This window comes from Oncorhynchus clarkii, chromosome 10, assembly GCF_045791955.1.
Source record: "Oncorhynchus clarkii lewisi isolate Uvic-CL-2024 chromosome 10, UVic_Ocla_1.0, whole genome shotgun sequence".
Classification (NCBI taxonomy): domain Eukaryota; kingdom Metazoa; phylum Chordata; class Actinopteri; order Salmoniformes; family Salmonidae; genus Oncorhynchus; species Oncorhynchus clarkii.
Window position 1 is genome coordinate 75,686,961 of NC_092156.1, and position 14,436 is coordinate 75,701,396.

A 14,436-nucleotide genomic window follows, 5' to 3' on the forward strand; every position below is an offset into this window, starting at 1 on the left:
TTAGGGTTAAGGTTAGGTTTTTGGTTTAGGGTTAAGGTTAGGTTTTTGGTTTAGGGTTAAGGTTAGGTTTTTGGTGTAGGGTTAAGGTTAGGTTTAGGGTTAAGGTTAGGTTTTTGGTTTAGGGTTAAGGTTAGGTTTTTGGTTTAGGGTTAAGGTTAGGTTTTTGGTTTAGGGTTAAGGTTAGGTTTTTGGTTTAGGGTTAAGGTTAGGTTTTTGGTGTAGGGTTAAGGTTAGGTTTTTGGTTTAGGGTTAATGTTAGGTTTTTGGTTTAGGGTTAAGGTTAGGTTTTTGGTGTAGGGTTAGGGGTTTTTGGTTTAGGGTTTAGGGTTAAGGTTAGGTTTTTGGTGTAGGGTTTAGGGTTAAGGTTAGGTTTTTGGTTAGGGTTAAGGTTAGGTTTTTGGGTTAGGGTTAAGGTTAGGTTTTTGGTTTAGGGTTAAGGTTAGGTTTTTGGTTTAGGGTTTAGGGTTAAGGTTAGGTTTTTGGTTTAGGGTTTAGGGTTAGGTTAGGTTTTTGGTTTAGGGTTAAGGTTAGGTTTTTGGCTTAGGGTTAAGGTTAGGTTTTTGGCTTAGGGTTAAGGTTAGGTTTTTGGGTTAGGGTTAAGGTTAGGTTTTTGGTTTAAGGTTAAGGTTAGGTTTTTGGTTTAGGGTTTAGGGTTAAGGTTAGGTTTTTGGTTTAGGGTTAAGGTTAGGTTTTTGGTTTAGGGTTTAGGGTTAAGGTTAGGTTTTTGGTTTAGGGTTAAGGTTAGGTTTTTGGTTTAGGGTTTAGGGTTAAGGTTAGGTTTTTGGTTTAGGGTTAAGGTTAGGTTTTTGGTTTAGGTAAGGTTAGGTTTTTGGTTAGGGTTAAGGTTTTTAGGGTTAAGGTTAGGTTTTTGGTTAGGGGTTAGGTTAGGTTTTTTTGGTTTAGGGTTAAGGTTAGGGGTTTAGGGTTTAGGGTTAGGTTTTTTTGGTTTAGGGTTAAGGTTAGGGTTTTTGGTTTTAGGTTAGGTTTTTGGTTTAGGGTTAAGGTTAGGTTTTTGGTTTAGGGTTAAGGTTAGGTTTTTGGTTTAGGGTTAAGGTTAGGTTTTTGGTGTAGGGTTAAGGTGAGGTTTTTTTTTGTTTAGGTTTAAGGTGAGGTTTTTGGTTAGGGTTAAGGTTAGGTTTTTGGTTTAGGGTTAAGGTTAGGTTTTTGATTTAGGGTTAAGTTTAAAGTAAGGTTAAAAGAGAACAGGTTAGGGTTAGTGGTTATGGAAAATAGGATTTTGAATGGGATTGAATTGTGTGTTCCCACAAGGTTAGCTGTACAAGACTATGTGTGTGTGTGTGTGTGTGTGTGTGTGAATATTGAATGAATCAAATGATTGATGGACCCGTCTATCTGTTTCTTCACCATTCTGTCTCTCTGTCTTTTAGTCCATGAAGTCCCTGTCCTCCTTCCTTCCTTGGATGATAAAAGACGAATGAAAACTCCTACAATTAAAAAAAAAACTCCTACAATAAAATGTCACTCCACAATAACAATCGACAATTCATACTACTAATTTAAAACGCATATGGTAGAACCCAATCAATAGAGTTATAAGACACTGTAGACATTCATAGTAAAAATACAAATAAATCCTGCTGGCCAGTACGGGTATCGAACCCGCGACCTTCGCGTTATTAGCACGACGCTCTAACCAACTGAGCTAACCGGCCTGAGATAATGATCAATCTACGGAACGGGGATACACCCATATATGGGTCTGGAGGTGGTCGCTTATCTACAATGTCTACGTTCTACCATTAGAGGGCAGAGAACGTAAACAAATCCAGCTCAGTTCCAAGGACTCCCTTCTACACTGTCAATGATCAACACTATGGCTGTTGGGAACCCTGTACATTAGTGAGCGCTGTTGTGGCTCTGTACATTAGTGAGGGCTGTTGGGGCCCTGTACATTAGTGAGGGCTGTTGGGGCTCTGTACATTAGTGAGGGCTGTTGGAACCCTGTACATTAGTGAGGGCTGTTGGGGCCCTATTTCAACTCCAGATGACATAACCTAGCTAGCAGAGACAGCATGTTAACTATGAAAGTATCGATCCAGCAACAATGTCGAGGTCAAAAACGAAAGGAACTATATTAAACCAAGCTGACTTCGTAAGATAAGTCAACTCGGGCGGAAATAATGAACAGGCTGAACGTACATTTCTGTGACTATCTAGATAACTTTAGCTTGTCATTCCTGTTTACAGAGTGTTAGTCCCCACGAGAGCAAATGCTATTTATATGGGGTTTAGGGTTAAAGTTAGAATTAGGTTTAGGAGCTAGGGTTAGGTTTAGGGTTAAGGTTAGGTTTTTGGTTTAGGGTTAAGGTTAAGGTTAGGTTTAGGTTAGGTTTAGGGTTAAGGTTAGGTTTTTGGTTTAGGGTTAAGGTTAGGTTTTTGGTTTAGGGTTAGGGTTAGGTTAGGTTTTTGGTTTAGGGTTAAGGTTAGGTTTTTGGTTTAGGGTTTAGGGTTAAGGTTAGGTTTTTGGTTTAGGGTTAAGGTTAGGTTTTTGGTTTAGGGTTAAGGTTAGGTTTTTGGTGTAGGGTTAAGTTTAGGTTTAGGGTTAAGGTTAGGTTCTTGGTTTAGGGTTAAGGTTAGGTTTTTGGTTTAGGGTTAAGGTTAGGTTTTTGGTTTAGGGTTAAGGTTAGGTTTTTGGTTTAGGTTTAGGGGGTTAGTTTTTGGTTTAGGGTTTAGGGTTAAGGTTAGGTTTTTGGTTTAGGGTTAAGGTTAGGTTTTTGGTTTAGGGTTTAGGGTTAAGGTTAGGTTTTTGGTTTAGGGTTAAGGTTAGGTTTTTGGTTTAGGGTTAAGGTTAGGTTTTTGGTGTAGGGTTAAGGTTAGGTTTAGGGTTAAGGTTAGGTTTTTGGTTTAGGGTTAAGGTTAGGTTTTTGGTTTAGGGTTAAGGTTAGGTTTTTGGTGTAGGGTTAAGGTGAGGTTTTTGGTTAGGGTTAAGGTTAGGTTTTTGGTTTAGGGTTTAGGGTTAAGGTTAGGTTTTTGGTTTAGGGTTAAGGTTAGGTTTTTGGTTTAGGGTTTAGGGTTAAGGTTAGGTTTTTGGTTTAGGGTTAAGGTTAGGTTTTTGGTTTAGGGTTAAGGTTAGGTTTTTGGTGTAGGGTTAAGGTTAGGTTTAGGGTTAAGGTTAGGTTTTTGGTTTAGGGTTAAGGTTAGGTTTTTGGTTTAGGGTTAAGGTTAGGTTTTTGGTTTAGGGTTAAGGTTAGGTTTTTGGTTTAGGGTTAAGGTTAGGTTTTTGGTGTAGGGTTAAGGTTAGGTTTTTGGTTTAGGGTTAATGTTAGGTTTTTGGTTTAGGGTTAAGGTTAGGTTTTTGGTGTAGGGTTAAGGTTAGGTTTTTGGTTTAGGGTTTAGGGTTAAGGTTAGGTTTTTGGTGTAGGGTTTAGGGTTAAGGTTAGGTTTTTGGCTTAGGGTTAAGGTTAGGTTTTTGGCTTAGGGTTAAGGTTAGGTTTTTGGGTTAGGGTTAAGGTTAGGTTTTTGGTTTAAGGTTAAGGTTAGGTTTTTGGTTTAGGGTTTAGGGTTAAGGTTAGGTTTTTGGTTTAGGGTTAAGGTTAGGTTTTTGGTTTAGGGTTTAGGGTTAAGGTTAGGTTTTTGGTTTAGGGTTAAGGTTAGGTTTTTGGTTTAGGGTTTAGGGTTAAGGTTAGGTTTTTGGTTTAGGGTTAAGGTTAGGTTTTTGGTTTAGGGCTAAGGTTAGGTTTTTGGTGTAGGGTTAAGGTTAGGTTTAGGGTTAAGGTTAGGTTTTTGGGTTAGGGTTAAGGTTAGGTTTTTGATTTAGGGTTAAGGTTAGGTTTTTGGTTTAGGGTTAAGGTTAGGTTTTTGGTTTAGGGTTTAGGGTTAAGGTTAGGTTTTTGGTTTAGGGTTAAGGTTAGGTTTTTGGTTTAGGGTTTAGGGTTAAGGTTAGGTTTTTGGTTTAGGGTTAAGGTTAGGTTTTTGGTTTAGGGTTTAGGGTTAAGGTTAGGTTTTTGGTTTAGGGTTAAGGTTAGGTTTTTGGTTTAGGGTTAGGTTTTTGGTTTAGGGTTAAGGTTAGGTTTTTGGTTTAGGGTTAAGGTTAGGTTTTTGGTTTAGGGTTAAGGTTAGGTTTTTGGTTTAGGGTTAAGGTTAGGTTTTTGGTTTAGGGTTAGGGTTAAGGTAGGGGTTAGGTTTAAGGTTAGGTTTTAAGGTTTGGTTTAGGGTTAAGGTTAGGTTTTTGGTTTAGGGTTAAGGTTAGGTTTTTGGTGTTAGGGTTAAGGTTAGAGGGTTAAGGTTTTTTGGTTTAGGTTTAAGGTGAGGTTTTTGGTTAGGGTTAAGGTTAGGTTTTTGGTTTAGGGTTAAGGTTAGGTTTTTGATTTAGGGTTAAGGTTAAAGTAAGGTTAAAAGAGAACAGGTTAGGGTTAGTGGTTATGGAAAATAGTACAAGACTATGTGTGTGTGTGTGTGTGTGTGTGTGTGTGTGTGTGTGTGTGTGTGTGTGTGTGTGTGTGTGTGTGTGTGTATTGAATGAATCAAATGATTGATGGACCCGTCTATCTGTTTCTTCACCATTCTGTCTCTCTGTCTTTTAGTCCATGAAGTCCCTGTCCTCCTTCCTTCCTTGGATGATAAAAGACGAATGAAAACTCCTACAATTAAAAAAAAAACTCCTACAATAAAATGTCACTCCACAATAACAATCGACAATTCATACTACTAATTTAAAACGCATATGGTAGAACCCAATCAATAGAGTTATAAGACACTGTAGACATTCATAGTAAAAATACAAATAAATCCTGCTGGCCAGTACGGGTATCGAACCCGCGACCTTCGCGTTATTAGCACGACGCTCTAACCAACTGAGCTAACCGGCCTGAGATAATGATCAATCTACGGAACGGGGATACACCCATATATGGGTCTGGAGGTGGTCGCTTATCTACAATGTCTACGTTCTACCATTAGAGGGCAGAGAACGTAAACAAATCCAGCTCAGTTCCAAGGACTCCCTTCTACACTGTCAATGATCAACACTATGGCTGTTGGGAACCCTGTACATTAGTGAGCGCTGTTGTGGCTCTGTACATTAGTGAGGGCTGTTGGGGCCCTGTACATTAGTGAGGGCTGTTGGGGCTCTGTACATTAGTGAGGGCTGTTGGAACCCTGTACATTAGTGAGGGCTGTTGGGGCCCTATTTCAACTCCAGATGACATAACCTAGCTAGCAGAGACAGCATGTTAACTATGAAAGTATCGATCCAGCAACAATGTCGAGGTCAAAAACGAAAGGAACTATATTAAACCAAGCTGACTTCGTAAGATAAGTCAACTCGGGCGGAAATAATGAACAGGCTGAACGTACATTTCTGTGACTATCTAGATAACTTTAGCTTGTCATTCCTGTTTACAGAGTGTTAGTCCCCACGAGAGCAAATGCTATTTATATGGGGTTTAGGGTTAAAGTTAGAATTAGGTTTAGGAGCTAGGGTTAGGTTTAGGGTTAAGGTTAGGTTTTTGGTTTAGGGTTAAGGTTAAGGTTAAGGTTAGGTTTAGGGTTAAGGTTAGGTTTTTGGTTTAGGGTTAAGGTTAGGTTTTTGGTTTAGGGTTAAGGTTAGGTTTTTGGTTTAGGGTTTAGGGTTAAGGTTAGGTTTTTGGTTTAGGTTAGGTTTTTGGTTTAGGGTTTAGGGTTAAGGTTAGGTTTTTGGTTTAGGGTTTAGGGTTAAGGTTAGGTTTTTGGTTTAGGGTTAAGGTTAGGTTTTTGGTTTAGGGTTTAGGGTTAAGGTTAGGTTTTTGGTTTAGGGTTAAGGTTAGGTTTTTGGTTTAGGGTTAGGTTTTTGGTTTAGGGTTAAGGTTAGGTTTAGGGTTAAGGTTAGGTTTTTGGTTTAGGGTTAAGGTTAGGTTTTTGGTTTAGGGTTAAGGTTAGGTTTTTGGTTTAGGGTTAAGGTTAGGTTTTTGGTTTAGGGTTTAGGGTTAAGGTTAGATTTTTGGTTTAGGGTTAAGGTTAGGTTTTTGGTTTAGGGTTTAGGGTTAAGGTTAGGTTTTTGGTTTAGGGTTAAGGTTAGGTTTTTGGTTTAGGGTTAGGTTTTTGGTGTAGGGTTAAGGTTAGGTTTAGGGTTAAGGTTAGGTTTTTGGTTTAGGGTTAAGGTTAGGTTTTTGGTTTAGGGTTAAGGTTAGGTTTTTGGTTTAGGGTTAAGGTTAGGTTTTTGGTGTAGGGTTAAGGTGAGGTTTTTGGTTTAGGTTTAAGGTGAGGTTTTTGATTTAGGGTTAAGGTTAGGTTTTTGGTTTAGGGTTAAGGTTAGGTTTTTGATTTAGGGTTAAGGTTAAAGTAAGGTTAAAAGAGAACAGGTTAGGGTTAGTGGTTATGGAAAATAGTACAAGACTATGTGTGTGTGTGTGTGTGTGTGTGTGTGTGTGTGTGTGTGTGTGTGTGTGTGAATATTGAATGAATCAAATGATTGATGGACCCGTCTATCTGTTTCTTCACCATTCTGTCTCTCTGTCTTTTAGTCCATGAAGTCCCTGTCCTCCTTCCTTCCTTGGATGATAAAAGACGAATGAAAACTCCTACAATTAAAAAAAAAACTCCTACAATAAAATGTCACTCCACAATAACAATCGACAATTCATACTACTAATTTAAAACGCATATGGTAGAACCCAATCAATAGAGTTATAAGACACTGTAGACATTCATAGTAAAAATACAAATAAATCCTGCTGGCCAGTACGGGTATCGAACCCGCGACCTTCGCGTTATTAGCACGACGCTCTAACCAACTGAGCTAACCGGCCTGAGATAATGATCAATCTACGGAACGGGGATACACCCATATATGGGTCTGGAGGTGGTCGCTTATCTACAATGTCTACGTTCTACCATTAGAGGGCAGAGAACGTAAACAAATCCAGCTCAGTTCCAAGGACTCCCTTCTACACTGTCAATGATCAACACTATGGCTGTTGGGAACCCTGTACATTAGTGAGCGCTGTTGTGGCTCTGTACATTAGTGAGGGCTGTTGGGGCCCTGTACATTAGTGAGGGCTGTTGGGGCTCTGTACATTAGTGAGGGCTGTTGGAACCCTGTACATTAGTGAGGGCTGTTGGGGCCCTATTTCAACTCCAGATGACATAACCTAGCTAGCAGAGACAGCATGTTAACTATGAAAGTATCGATCCAGCAACAATGTCGAGGTCAAAAACGAAAGGAACTATATTAAACCAAGCTGACTTCGTAAGATAAGTCAACTCGGGCGGAAATAATGAACAGGCTGAACGTACATTTCTGTGACTATCTAGATAACTTTAGCTTGTCATTCCTGTTTACAGAGTGTTAGTCCCCACGAGAGCAAATGCTATTTATATGGGGTTTAGGGTTAAAGTTAGAATTAGGTTTAGGAGCTAGGGTTAGGTTTAGGGTTAAGGTTAGGTTTTTGGTTTAGGGTTAAGGTTAAGGTTAAGGTTAGGTTTAGGGTTAAGGTTAGGTTTTTGGTTTAGGGTTAAGGTTAGGTTTTTGGTTTAGGGTTAGGGGGTTAGGTTAGGTTTTTGGTTTAGGGTTAAGGTTAGGTTTTTGGTTTAGGGTTTAGGGTTAAGGTTAGGTTTTTGGTTTAGGGTTAAGGTTAGGTTTTTGGTTTAGGGTTTAGGGTTAAGGTTAGGTTTTTGGTTTAGGGTTAAGGTTAGGTTTTTGGTTTAGGGTTAGGTTTTTGGTGTAGGGTTAAGGTTAGGTTTAGGGTTAAGGTTAGGTTTTTGGTTTAGGGTTAAGGTTAGGTTTTTGGTTTAGGGTTAAGGTTAGGTTTTTGGTTTAGGGTTAAGGTTAGGTTTTTGGTTTAGGGTTTAGGGTTAAGGTTAGATTTTTGGTTTAGGGTTAAGGTTAGGTTTTTGGTTTAGGGTTTAGGGTTAAGGTTAGGTTTTTGGTTTAGGGTTAAGGTTAGGTTTTTGGTTTAGGGTTAGGTTTTTGGTGTAGGGTTAAGGTTAGGTTTAGGGTTAAGGTTAGGTTTTTGGTTTAGGGTTAAGGTTAGGTTTTTGGTTTAGGGTTAAGGTTAGGTTTTTGGTTTAGGGTTAAGGTTAGGTTTTTGGTTTAGGGTTAAGGTTAGGTTTTTGGTGTAGGGTTAAGGTGAGGTTTTTGGTTTAGGGTTAAGGTGAGGTTTTTGGTTTAGGGTTAAGGTTAGGTTTTTGGTTTAGGGTTAAGGTTAGGTTTTTGATTTAGGGTTAAGGTTAAAGTAAGGTTAAAAGAGAACAGGTTAGGGTTAGTGGTTATGGAAAATAGTACAAGACTATGTGTGTGTGTGTGTGTGTGTGTGTGTGTGTGTGTGTGTGTGTGAATATTGAATGAATCAAATGATTGATGGACCCGTCTATCTGTTTCTTCACCATTCTGTCTCTCTGTCTTTTAGTCCATGAAGTCCCTGTCCTCCTTCCTTCCTTGGATGATAAAAGACGAATGAAAACTCCTACAATTAAAAAAAAAACTCCTACAATAAAATGTCACTCCACAATAACAATCGACAATTCATACTACTAATTTAAAACGCATATGGTAGAACCCAATCAATAGAGTTATAAGACACTGTAGACATTCATAGTAAAAATACAAATAAATCCTGCTGGCCAGTACGGGTATCGAACCCGCGACCTTCGCGTTATTAGCACGACGCTCTAACCAACTGAGCTAACCGGCCTGAGATAATGATCAATCTACGGAACGGGGATACACCCATATATGGGTCTGGAGGTGGTCGCTTATCTACAATGTCTACGTTCTACCATTAGAGGGCAGAGAACGTAAACAAATCCAGCTCAGTTCCAAGGACTCCCTTCTACACTGTCAATGATCAACACTATGGCTGTTGGGAACCCTGTACATTAGTGAGCGCTGTTGTGGCTCTGTACATTAGTGAGGGCTGTTGGGGCCCTGTACATTAGTGAGGGCTGTTGGGGCTCTGTACATTAGTGAGGGCTGTTGGAACCCTGTACATTAGTGAGGGCTGTTGGGGCCCTATTTCAACTCCAGATGACATAACCTAGCTAGCAGAGACAGCATGTTAACTATGAAAGTATCGATCCAGCAACAATGTCGAGGTCAAAAACGAAAGGAACTATATTAAACCAAGCTGACTTCGTAAGATAAGTCAACTCGGGCGGAAATAATGAACAGGCTGAACGTACATTTCTGTGACTATCTAGATAACTTTAGCTTGTCATTCCTGTTTACAGAGTGTTAGTCCCCACGAGAGCAAATGCTATTTATATGGGGTTTAGGGTTAAAGTTAGAATTAGGTTTAGGAGCTAGGGTTAGGTTTAGGGTTAAGGTTAGGTTTTTGGTTTAGGGTTAAGGTTAAGGTTAGGTTTAGGGTTAAGGTTAGGTTTAGGGTTAAGGTTAGGTTTTTGGTTTAGGGTTAAGGTTAGGTTTTTGGTTTAGGGTTAAGGTTAGGTTTTTGGTTTAGGGTTTAGGGTTAAGGTTAGGTTTTTGGTTTAGGGTTAAGGTTAGGTTTTTGGTTTAGGGTTTAGGGTTAAGGTTAGGTTTTTGGTTTAGGGTTAAGGTTAGGTTTTTGGTTTAGGGTTAGGTTTTTGGTGTAGGGTTAAGGTTAGGTTTAGGGTTAAGGTTAGGTTTTTGGTTTAGGGTTAAGGTTAGGTTTTTGGTTAGGGTTAGGGTTAGGGTTAGGGTTAGAGAACGTAGAGAACGTAAACAAATCCAGCTCAGTTCCAAGGACTCCCTTCTACACTGTCAATGATCAACACTATGGCTGTTGGGAACCCTGTACATTAGTGAGCGCTGTTGTGGCTCTGTACATTAGTGAGGGCTGTTGGGGCTCTGTACATTAGTGAGGGCTGTTGGAACCCTGTACATTAGTGAGGGCTGTTGGGGCCCTATTTCAACTCCAGATGACATAACCTAGCTAGCAGAGACAGCATGTTAACTATGAAAGTATCGATCCAGCAACAATGTCGAGGTCAAAAACGAAAGGAACTATATTAAACCAAGCTGACTTCGTAAGATAAGTCAACTCGGGCGGAAATAATGAACAGGCTGAACGTACATTTCTGTGACTATCTAGATAACTTTAGCTTGTCATTCCTGTTTACAGAGTGTTAGTCCCCACGAGAGCAAATGCTATTTATATGGGGTTTAGGGTTAAAGTTAGAATTAGGTTTAGGAGCTAGGGTTAGGTTTAGGGTTAAGGTTAGGTTTTTGGTTTAGGGTTAAGGTTAAGGTTAAGGTTAGGTTTAGGGTTAAGGTTAGGTTTTTGGTTTAGGGTTAAAGTTAGGTTTTTGGTTTAGGGTTAAGGTTAGGTTTTTGGTTTAGGGTTTAGGGTTAAGGTTAGGTTTTTGGTTTAGGGTTAAGGTTAGGTTTTTGGTTTAGGGTTTAGGGTTAAGGTTAGGTTTTTGGTTTAGGGTTAAGGTTAGGTTTTTGGTTTAGGGTTAAGGTTAGGTTTTTGGTGTAGGGTTAAGTTTAGGTTTAGGGTTAAGGTTAGGTTCTTGGTTTAGGGTTAAGGTTAGGTTTTTGGTTTAGGGTTAAGGTTAGGTTTTTGGTTTAGGGTTTAGGGTTAAGGTTAGGTTTTTGGTGTAGGGTTAAGGTTAGGTTTAGGGTTAAGGTTAGGTTTTTGGTTTAGGGTTAAGGTTAGGTTTTTGGTTTAGGGTTAAGGTTAGGTTTTTGGTTTAGGGTTAAGGTTAGGTTTTTGGTTTAGGGTTAAGGTTAGGTTTTTGGTGTAGGGTTAAGGTTAGGTTTTTGGTTTAGGGTTAATGTTAGGTTTTTGGTTTAGGGTTAAGGTTAGGTTTTTGGTGTAGGGTTAAGGTTAGGTTTTTGGTTTAGGGTTTAGGGTTAAGGTTAGGTTTTTGGTGTAGGGTTTAGGGTTAAGGTTAGGTTTTTGGCTTAGGGTTAAGGTTAGGTTTTTGGCTTAGGGTTAAGGTTAGGTTTTTGGGTTAGGGTTAAGGTTAGGTTTTTGGTTTAAGGTTAAGGTTAGGTTTTTGGTTTAGGGTTTAGGGTTAAGGTTAGGTTTTTGGTTTAGGTTTAAGGTTAGGTTTTTGGTTTAGGGTTTAGGGTTAAGGTTAGGTTTTTGGTTTAGGGTTAAGGTTAGGTTTTTGGTTTAGGGTTTAGGGTTAAGGTTAGGTTTTTGGTTTAGGGTTAAGGTTAGGTTTTTGGTTTAGGGCTAAGGTTAGGTTTTTGGTGTAGGGTTAAGGTTAGGTTTAGGGTTAAGGTTAGGTTTTTGGGTTAGGGTTAAGGTTAGGTTTTTGATTTAGGGTTAAGGTTAGGTTTTTGGTTTAGGGTTAAGGTTAGGTTTTTGGTTTAGGGTTTAGGGTTAAGGTTAGGTTTTTGGTTTAGGGTTAAGGTTAGGTTTTTGGATTAGGGTTTAGGGTTAAGGTTAGGTTTTTGGTTTAGGGTTAAGGTTAGGTTTTTGGTTTAGGGTTTAGGGTTAAGGTTAGGTTTTTGGTTTAGGGTTAAGGTTAGGTTTTTGGTTTAGGGTTAGGTTTTTGGTTGTAGGGTTAAGGTTAGGTTTAGGGTTAAGGTTAGGTTTTTGGTTTAGGGTTAAGGTTAGGTTTTTGGTTTAGGGTTAAGGTGAGGTTTTTGGTTTAGGGTTAAGGTTAGGTTTTTGGTTAGGGTTAAGGTTAGGTTTTTGGTTTAGGGTTAAGGTTAGGTTTTTGATTTAGGGTTAAGGTTAAAGTAAGGTTAAAAGAGAACAGGTTAGGGTTAGTGGTTATGGAAAATAGTACAAGACTATGTGTGTGTGTGTGTGTGTGTGTGTGTGTGTGTGTGTGTGTGTGTGTGTGTGAATATTGAATGAATCAAATGATTGATGGACCCGTCTATCTGTTTCTTCACCATTCTGTCTCTCTGTCTTTTAGTCCATGAAGTCCCTGTCCTCCTTCCTTCCTTGGATGATAAAAAACGAATGAAAACTCCTACAATTAAAAAAAAAACTCCTACAATAAAATGTCACTCCACAATAACAATCGACAATTCATACTACTAATTTAAAACGCATATGGTAGAACCCAATCAATAGAGTTATAAGACACTGTAGACATTCATAGTAAAAATACAAATAAATCCTGCTGGCCAGTACGGGTATCGAACCCGCGACCTTCGCGTTATTAGCACGACGCTCTAACCAACTGAGCTAACCGGCCTGAGATAATGATCAATCTACGGAACGGGGATACACCCATATATGGGTCTGGAGGTGGTCGCTTATCTACAATGTCTACGTTCTACCATTAGAGGGCAGAGAACGTAAACAAATCCAGCTCAGTTCCAAGGACTCCCTTCTACACTGTCAATGATCAACACTATGGCTGTTGGGAACCCTGTACATTAGTGAGCGCTGTTGTGGCTCTGTACATTAGTGAGGGCTGTTGGGGCCCTGTACATTAGTGAGGGCTGTTGGGGCTCTGTACATTAGTGAGGGCTGTTGGAACCCTGTACATTAGTGAGGGCTGTTGGGGCCCTATTTCAACTCCAGATGACATAACCTAGCTAGCAGAGACAGCATGTTAACTATGAAAGTATCGATCCAGCAACAATGTCGAGGTCAAAAACGAAAGGAACTATATTAAACCAAGCTGACTTCGTAAGATAAGTCAACTCGGGCGGAAATAATGAACAGGCTGAACGTACATTTCTGTGACTATCTAGATAACTTTAGCTTGTCATTCCTGTTTACAGAGTGTTAGTCCCCACGAGAGCAAATGCTATTTATATGGGGTTTAGGGTTAAAGTTAGAATTAGGTTTAGGAGCTAGGGTTAGGTTTAGGGTTAAGGTTAGGTTTTTGGTTTAGGGTTAAGGTTAAGGTTAGGTTTAGGGTTAAGGTTAGGTTTTTGGTTTAGGGTTAAGGTTAGGTTTTTGGTTTAGGGTTTAGGGTTAAGGTTAGGTTTTTGGTTTAGGGTTAAGGTTAGGTTTTTGGTTTAGGGTTTAGGGTTAAGGTTAGGTTTTTGGTTTAGGGTTAAGGTTAGGTTTTTGGTTTAGGGTTAAGGTTAGGTTTTTGGTGTAGGGTTAAGTTTAGGTTTAGGGTTAAGGTTAGGTTCTTGGTTTAGTGTTAAGGTTAGGTTTTTGGTTTAGGGTTAAGGTTAGGTTTTTGGTTTAGGGTTAAGGTTAGGTTTTTGGTTTAGGGTTAAGGTTAGGTTTTTGGTGTAGGGTTAAGGTGAGGTTTTTGGTTAGGGTTAAGGTTAGGTTTTTGGTTTAGGGTTTAGGGTTAAGGTTATGTTTTTGGTTTAGGGTTAAGGTTAGGTTTTTGGTTTAGGGTTTAGGGTTAAGGTTAGGTTTTTGGTTTAGGGTTAAGGTTAGGTTTTTGGTTTAGGGTTAAGGTTAGGTTTTTGGTGTAGGGTTAAGGTTAGGTTTAGGGTTAAGGTTAGGTTTTTGGTTTAGGGTTAAGGTTAGGTTTTTGGTTTAGGGTTAAGGTTAGGTTTTTGGTTTAGGGTTAAGGTTAGGTTTTTGGTTTAGGGTTAAGGTTAGGTTTTTGGTGTAGGGTTAAGGTTAGGTTTTTGGTTTAGGGTTAATGTTAGGTTTTTGGTTTAGGGTTAAGGTTAGGTTTTTGGTGTAGGGTTAAGGTTAGGTTTTTGGTTTAGGGTTTAGGGTTAAGGTTAGGTTTTTGGTGTAGGGTTTAGGGTTAAGGTTAGGTTTTTGGCTTAGGGTTAAGGTTAGGTTTTTGGCTTAAGGTTAAGGTTAGGTTTTTGGGTTAGGGTTAAGGTTAGGTTTTTGGTTTAAGGTTAAGGTTAGGTTTTTGGTTTAGGGTTTAGGGTTAAGGTTAGGTTTTTGGTTTAGGGTTAAGGTTAGGTTTTTGGTTTAGGGTTTAGGGTTAAGGTTAGGTTTTTGGTTTAGGGTTAAGGTTAGGTTTTTGGTTTAGGGTTTAGGGTTAAGGTTAGGTTTTTGGTTTAGGGTTAAGGTTAGGTTTTTGGTTTAGGGCTAAGGTTAGGTTTTTGGTGTAGGGTTAAGGTTAGGTTTAGGGTTAAGGTTAGGTTTTTGGGTTAGGGTTAAGGTTAGGTTTTTGATTTAGGGTTAAGGTTAGGTTTTTGGTTTAGGGTTAAGGTTAGGTTTTTGGTTTAGGGTTTAGGGTTAAGGTTAGGTTTTTGGTTTAGGGTTAAGGTTAGGTTTTTGGTTTAGGGTTTAGGGTTAAGGTTAGGTTTTTGGTTTAGGGTTAAGGTTAGGTTTTTGGTTTAGGGTTTAGGGTTAAGGTTAGGTTTTTGGTTTAGGGTTAAGGTTATGTTTTTGGTTTAGGGTTAGGTTTTTGGTTGTAGGGTTAAGGTTAGGTTTAGGGTTAAGGTTAGGTTTTTGGTTTAGGGTTAAGGTTAGGTTTTTGGTTTAGGGTTAAGGTTAGGTTTTTGGTTTAGGGTTAAGGTTAGGTTTTTGGTTTAGGGTTAAGGTTAGGTTTTTGGTGTAGGGTTAAGGTGAGGTTTTTGGTTTAGGTTTAAGGTGAGGTTTTTGGTTAGGGTTAAGGTTAGGTTTTTGGTTTAGGGTTAAGGTTAGGTTTTTGATTTAGGGTTAAGGTTAA

General features: G+C 39.2%; 5 non-coding genes across 5 annotated transcripts; all 5 read right to left on the reverse strand.

The window, feature by feature from the left end:
* Positions 1-1,599: 1,599 nt before the first annotated feature.
* Positions 1,600-1,673, reverse strand: trnai-aau (transfer RNA isoleucine (anticodon AAU)). The gene has a single exon. It is a non-coding gene; the product is annotated as a tRNA-Ile (tRNA).
* A 3,082-nt stretch (positions 1,674-4,755) lies between these two features.
* trnai-aau (transfer RNA isoleucine (anticodon AAU)) lies at positions 4,756-4,829 on the reverse strand. The gene has a single exon. It is a non-coding gene; the product is annotated as a tRNA-Ile (tRNA).
* Positions 4,830-6,672: 1,843 nt separating this feature from the next.
* Positions 6,673-6,746, reverse strand: trnai-aau (transfer RNA isoleucine (anticodon AAU)). Its single transcript has one exon. It is a non-coding gene; the product is annotated as a tRNA-Ile (tRNA).
* A 1,810-nt stretch (positions 6,747-8,556) lies between these two features.
* trnai-aau (transfer RNA isoleucine (anticodon AAU)) lies at positions 8,557-8,630 on the reverse strand. The gene has a single exon. It is a non-coding gene; the product is annotated as a tRNA-Ile (tRNA).
* A 3,374-nt stretch (positions 8,631-12,004) lies between these two features.
* Positions 12,005-12,078, reverse strand: trnai-aau (transfer RNA isoleucine (anticodon AAU)). Its single transcript has one exon. It is a non-coding gene; the product is annotated as a tRNA-Ile (tRNA).
* Positions 12,079-14,436: the final 2,358 nt, after the last annotated feature.